Genomic DNA, 6,000 nt, shown 5'->3' on the forward strand with positions numbered 1-6,000 from the left:
TTTTATATTTAGATGTTCAGGAGATATTTGTGTTGAATGAATTTGAAATTGATAGTGATTGATTGCTATAGCAAATGAATACCACACAAACAAAAAGGCGTCTACTTTGGGCAGCACACCCCACTTGGGGAGGCGTGCCCAGCGACCTTTCAGCCATAATCCAAGACCAATGCAGACAGCGCGTTAACAAACGTGCTTTCGCCTTTCGCCATATGAGAGGCAGGATCCCTTTTTGGCCTCAAGCGATACCAGAGCGGCATATACTGAAATTCAAAGTGTTGGAGTACGTTCATCAAGTGTAGCGTGGCGTATCACGTTGGCAAACGTGACAGCGTCTTTGTAGTTAACTAGTGAGCCTGCAACCGACGTCAGCGTATACCTATGAACGTTCCTGACGCCCCATCCTGGCTCAACTCAACTGAACTCATCTCAAGCCTACCATCTATAATGTGAACACTTGGTAAATAAGGTAGTAAACCCAAAGTTTGCTTATGTCATGTCACTATCGGTCACGTGTCCTAGATGTCTCCGAAAAATAACGCGCCCTTACTCCTTTCTTTTTACATCTACCACATGTCCAAGAGATATAGGAAGTGATACACTTTTCGAAGCCGCATTGTGGACGTACAGGTAACCTCGCATAGACGTCGCGGACGTATGCGACGTGTGCGACCTTTGTGGGACGTACCTGGGATATTTGCGGTTTACTTGGTTGCATACATCACCTGGCCGTGTTATTATTACGTCTAGCTCTGGATATTGGTTTCAGCAGACAGGTTACTTCTAGTACGAATGCACATTTCCACACATCCCAACAGTAGTTTCACACATAACACGTAATTCTTAATAACTCATGATTAATAACACGTAAGCTCATAGAACTGCCTGACTGATAACTGAGAACTGACTGATAAATGAAGGACACTGCAAGATGAACAAATCGTCAATGCAGTTGAGGTGTTCTGTGGTCAGTCTTATAGCCAAAATGAGGTCATACCCCACTAACCACTGAGAGGGGTTGCAACACCATCATCTAACGTAAACGCAAGAGAATCCTCTTTTGTACCAATTGCACAACCAAGATTGGTATAGAACTGTATAAAATGGGCACCGTTAGTACCGAAACTCCTGTAGCTGTAATGTCACAGCCCCAACAGCAACCAATGGGATTTGTTATAGCTCAGAGGTCTGGTGGCATCTGTTCGAGGGTTTTTATCTTGTGAAGTATGACACGTATCAAAAATAATACTTTTTTGTCAATTCATAACCACGACCCACCTCCGACATTTTTAGCGCTTCGTCTTCGTCTAGGCACGCGACTAACGAAAGAAAATTGATGCCGTCGACATGTGGGATGCCCAACATACAGTTCTATGCCGGTTCCAGTGGTTTCGGTTTTGTTTCCGAGCCGCACGAGCACTTTTTCTGACCTGTCCAATTTTGACGACGCCAGACATAAAATCGATAATGCTTCGCAAAGTAGCATTCTCTATATATACCGATGACGTTGCCCTTTGGACAGTAGGCACGTCACAACCAGCCATTTCAGCGCCATTTGCAGCTAGCCTTAAATAGCCTCACGCGACTTGGAATGGACATTTCGCCCGTAAAGTGCGTCCAGCTCCCTTTCACAAGGCAAAAAAGCTCCAGCTTGAACGTTCCCACCGCTTCTTTGGTAAGGTCATAGACTCGGACCTGCGGTGGGCTCGCCACATTAAGCGCCTTGTAACCAATGTGCAGAGAGGGCTTTCTGCTATTCAACATCTTTTTGGCTTAGGTTGGGGCCGTGATCAGTGCCGCCTTCTAGCCGTTCACGCGGCTTTGGTGAGGGCGACTGTGCTTTACAGCTTCCGAATCTTGCACAGGATTTCCAAAACGTCACTAAATACCCTTCGGACACTGTCTGTCTTCGTCGCTGCCTTGGGGTTCCAAGAATGGCTGAAACGCGGCAAGTCCTTGCTGAAGCTGGTGAAATCCCATGAAGCTTCTCTGCGAGCATGAAACGGTTCGATCTTTCCTAGGTTTGCGTGCGCATATTCTCCGTCACCCACTCCTCAAGAAAATACGAAAATTCGATACCGTCCTGAAAGTTATTTCCATCGCGTAGCGCAGAGGACACGCCATGCTCTGACTGGCTTCATAGCTAAGGACGTCACACATTCGGAAGCCCCGTGGTTTCTGCCTGTACCACCGATCATCGTACGTCTTCCTGACTTCCAGGAACGAATAGATCAGGCTCCCCCTCAAGTCCAGTGCGTCCATTTTTATGCCCTGGTAGACGCGAAGTTTTCTACCTCTACCGCAGCATACATCGATGGCGCATCTCGACATGGCAAGACAACCTCGACATTCGTCATCCCGTTCGAAGGCGCAGTTCAAGGACGTTGCCTTCCGCATCAAACCTCATGCATACTTTATGCCATGCTTTTCTTTGCACTGCGCATCTGATTTTACCCGCAGGGATGGGTCGTGTTCACTGACTCAACATCTGCGCTGCAAGAAATTGAAAATTCTGGCATCCGAGACTCAACCACACCGTTAATGACTTACAACGTTATCTACGAATCAGCGCAGAGGCTGGTTCTCCAATGGGTTTCAACCCATCGCGATGTCGCAGGAAATGAACAGCCCGACATCACCGTAGAATCAGCTCTCTCGTCACGGAGACGGACGCGTATTGCGGTGCTGAGAGGAGATCGTCGTTCCGCACGTCGGCGCCTTGTGTCTCCTCTGGCTTCCCGTCAATGGACCGCTGATATCCCCCCCCCCTCCAGCTATGGTGAGCAGAGTTTATCAGTTTATCCAGCGCTCGCTTTCCACATGCCTCCACATGCCTCTGGTCAAGATGCAGCATTAGTTCATCGAATGTACCTCCATGTGGCTATCACAGCGCAGTGGCGTTACCGCTTGAGACAACATGGCTCTCTCCAATGCAGTCACTGCGGTGCTGTAGAAGGTCAAGAGCGCATTATTCTCCGTTGCCCAAACCTCCAACCTTCCCGCACCATACTCTCCGGATCCCGAACGAGCTGGACTGTCGCCCCTCTCTCACACAAAACTGCTTGGTTTATTGTGAAGGGGTTGATTATTAAGTTCCCCACATTACCATCAGCAATGGGGTAGAGTATTGCCCATGACGATGAATCTCCCCATCCATCATCTCGCAATAACTTTGCTGTTGTTGTTCTGTAGGTTGGGTTTTTAGCCCCTGGTATGGCGCGTCAATGTCCTCCTTTCGTGCACTTTGGCGCTCGAAGTAGAGCCGACAAATATCAGGCGGAGCGAAGGGCCTATCTCTGCAGATTTTCGGCCAATTTATTTTCGCAATTGTCCTTGCGTTACAGGTGCCATACTCAATAAAAAACCACACTTCACAAAGCCCTTGCTTTGTGACCACCACACCACCACGACACACCAGTACGACAACGATAGCTGACACAACTTAAAATGTCGGCCCAGTGTGACTGTCAACACCGATAAATCTGCAAACCAAATCGGAGAAAATACGAGTCGGCAGACTCTTGTGGTACGTTTAGGGTTTGCCAGGATTCTCTTAGCCGACATGAAGAAACGCAGCGAAATTTCTACAGTCTTGCCATGTTTCATGAAATGGCAGCAACAAAACGAGCTCTAAAACGCTCAGTGCACGGATCCAAGCGCATCTCTGTCAATGCTGCAGCGTGAGAAAAATGTTGTACAAAACAACTTGGACGAGAGTGGCTTCTTGAAAATGCCATGTTCATGTGAAGGCTCTCACCGATATGTTGGTTCCACGGGACCAAGTGTGAGACCAAGTACACGGGACACAAAATGGATATACTACCTATATCTAATACGTAAAGGCTGAAGCGGTCTCACACAGTATGGTGCCGATCCCCCCGTAGATGTTCTCTGTGATGAGTTGGTGTTGTCACAGATGCGGCATCATCTACGCGTCCCTGCATCCGCGGCAGCCATCGCGCAAAAAAAAGTCCGCGTACAAATAATGACCTGCGCAGCGCGATTGCTGCACGGCTGCGGTTGGCACTGGCTCAAAATCTCGTGCTCACGAGTCTGCTATCCGTGCGGTGTGAGAGGTATCGACGTCATTGTAGTGTCGGCGTCGTGGAGAACGGAATCAGCCTATCAATCCTTGTGCTGGTCATTCTTTTCTCGTTCCTTTGTATCGCTATAGTGTGAATACTCGGCTGACGCGAACAAAAATATCGCTGACTGGCAATGTTCAACAGAAATCAGTGTTGCGTCCTCGTACTGTGACACAGCCTTTCGAATTACTTATTGTTTACCTACCCATGTAGCCAAAGGTGGCATAATAAATGTCTAATCGATGTCTAAATTGAGACGACTGAGAGGTCTACTAGATGTCTCCGAATAGCCTTAGTGTCTGGGGGGAGTTCCTCAAGCCGTCCTCGAGCATAGCTAAGGTTACGCCACCTTGACGTCTCAACTTCGACATCCAACGTCTTGACGTAACCAAACTTTAGACCTTTTATATAGCAGACTGAGGCGGCTTCTAGCACTGTACTACCTCTTAATTAGCCATATTGTTTAGAATTATACCTTCATTAGCCCTTACTTAGACTGCACCTAACAGCTTTTCTGTACGTGTGTACTGTTTCAGGAATGTGTGCTGTGCATGTAAAAATGACATGCAATAGCTCACACATGAAGCACATTTTGACAAAACTTTATCTTCTGTAAAGCGATTACAACAGTGCAAAACTGTGCACTTTACGTTCGCGCAGCATTGCGACAAGACAATAATGATACAGGCGCTTATCAAGGGCTAGATAATGAATAGATAGTAATGTCCATAATATCACAACACATTGTTGAACTTCTAGAAATAATATTGAAATACTAAACTCCAGTTACTGATGTTTCCTGATGATACATATTCAACTCCCGTAGGGTGACGCTGAGTCCTCACTCAAAATATCAAGTTCAAATTAACTTACGAACAAATTTCAATAGATACTGAGCGCCCCAAAAAAGCTATCGAATGTACTACTTTTTGGTAGCATGCTTGCATGCATACAAAGTGATATACAGAAAGCCTTTGGCCAGATAGCAAATTAGTAATGCTATGTTCATGACACCACAGTCTAATATTCGTTAGTTGAACATTGTTATGTTGAGCTGACAAATGCTGCACTAATGTGAAACAACCCTATAAAAAACGACACCAAGCAACCTTTATTCAAAGTCCTGGTCGTACACCTGCCAACCTGACGAACTCAAAATGCGTGAGACTGCCTGCTGTGCGACTGGGAAGCGGCGACACATTAATCTCGTGCATTTGAAATACTACTGCCACTGTATTGCAATTCCTCTGTCATAAGTAGTCACTATCGGGTGGAGCTGCGACGCGCTATCGTTGCTTCCGTCAACCGCAATTGCGAAGGGTCATCATTTCAGGACATTTCATTTTGTGCAGCGTCACCCATCTCAATGATGATGGCAGTGGTCTTTGTTCTTTCACACAGGTAGCCCGTCGCTCCGTCACTTTTTGGGGACATCCTCTGGAACAGCGATCACACGTAGTCCCTTACGCTCTGCGGCTGGTCGTGCTCAGCCAGCAAACCTGTGAAAAGACACTTGGCATGTATGAGGTACACGTACAAACATTTCTTCTGTTTCGAGAGCTCGATCGGAGGACGGAGACGATCGGAGACGAAACTACTCTGCCAGAGTAGACTACCGATAGCAAGATAGCACGTCTTTTCTAGAAACACTCACACAACAAAACACGTTATCTGCAGCCAGCTCCAGCCATGGATGGCCATGCCGTGAAACACGTGTTGTGGGCTGTCTAATTCTTTAGGAATACGTTCGCACAGCTCTTAAAGAAAAATTAGAGAAGAAAAGGCCAGGTCCCAAGTTTTCCGGGAGATTGGATGGCGCGTCCGTACACTCTAAACCCAGTGACGGATAGGTGCCGTCTGATCAACTGGCACATTTTTTAAAAAATGTGCCACATGACATCAAGGGGCACGCGGT

This window comes from Ornithodoros turicata, unplaced genomic scaffold, assembly GCF_037126465.1.
Source record: "Ornithodoros turicata isolate Travis unplaced genomic scaffold, ASM3712646v1 Chromosome16, whole genome shotgun sequence".
Classification (NCBI taxonomy): domain Eukaryota; kingdom Metazoa; phylum Arthropoda; class Arachnida; order Ixodida; family Argasidae; genus Ornithodoros; species Ornithodoros turicata.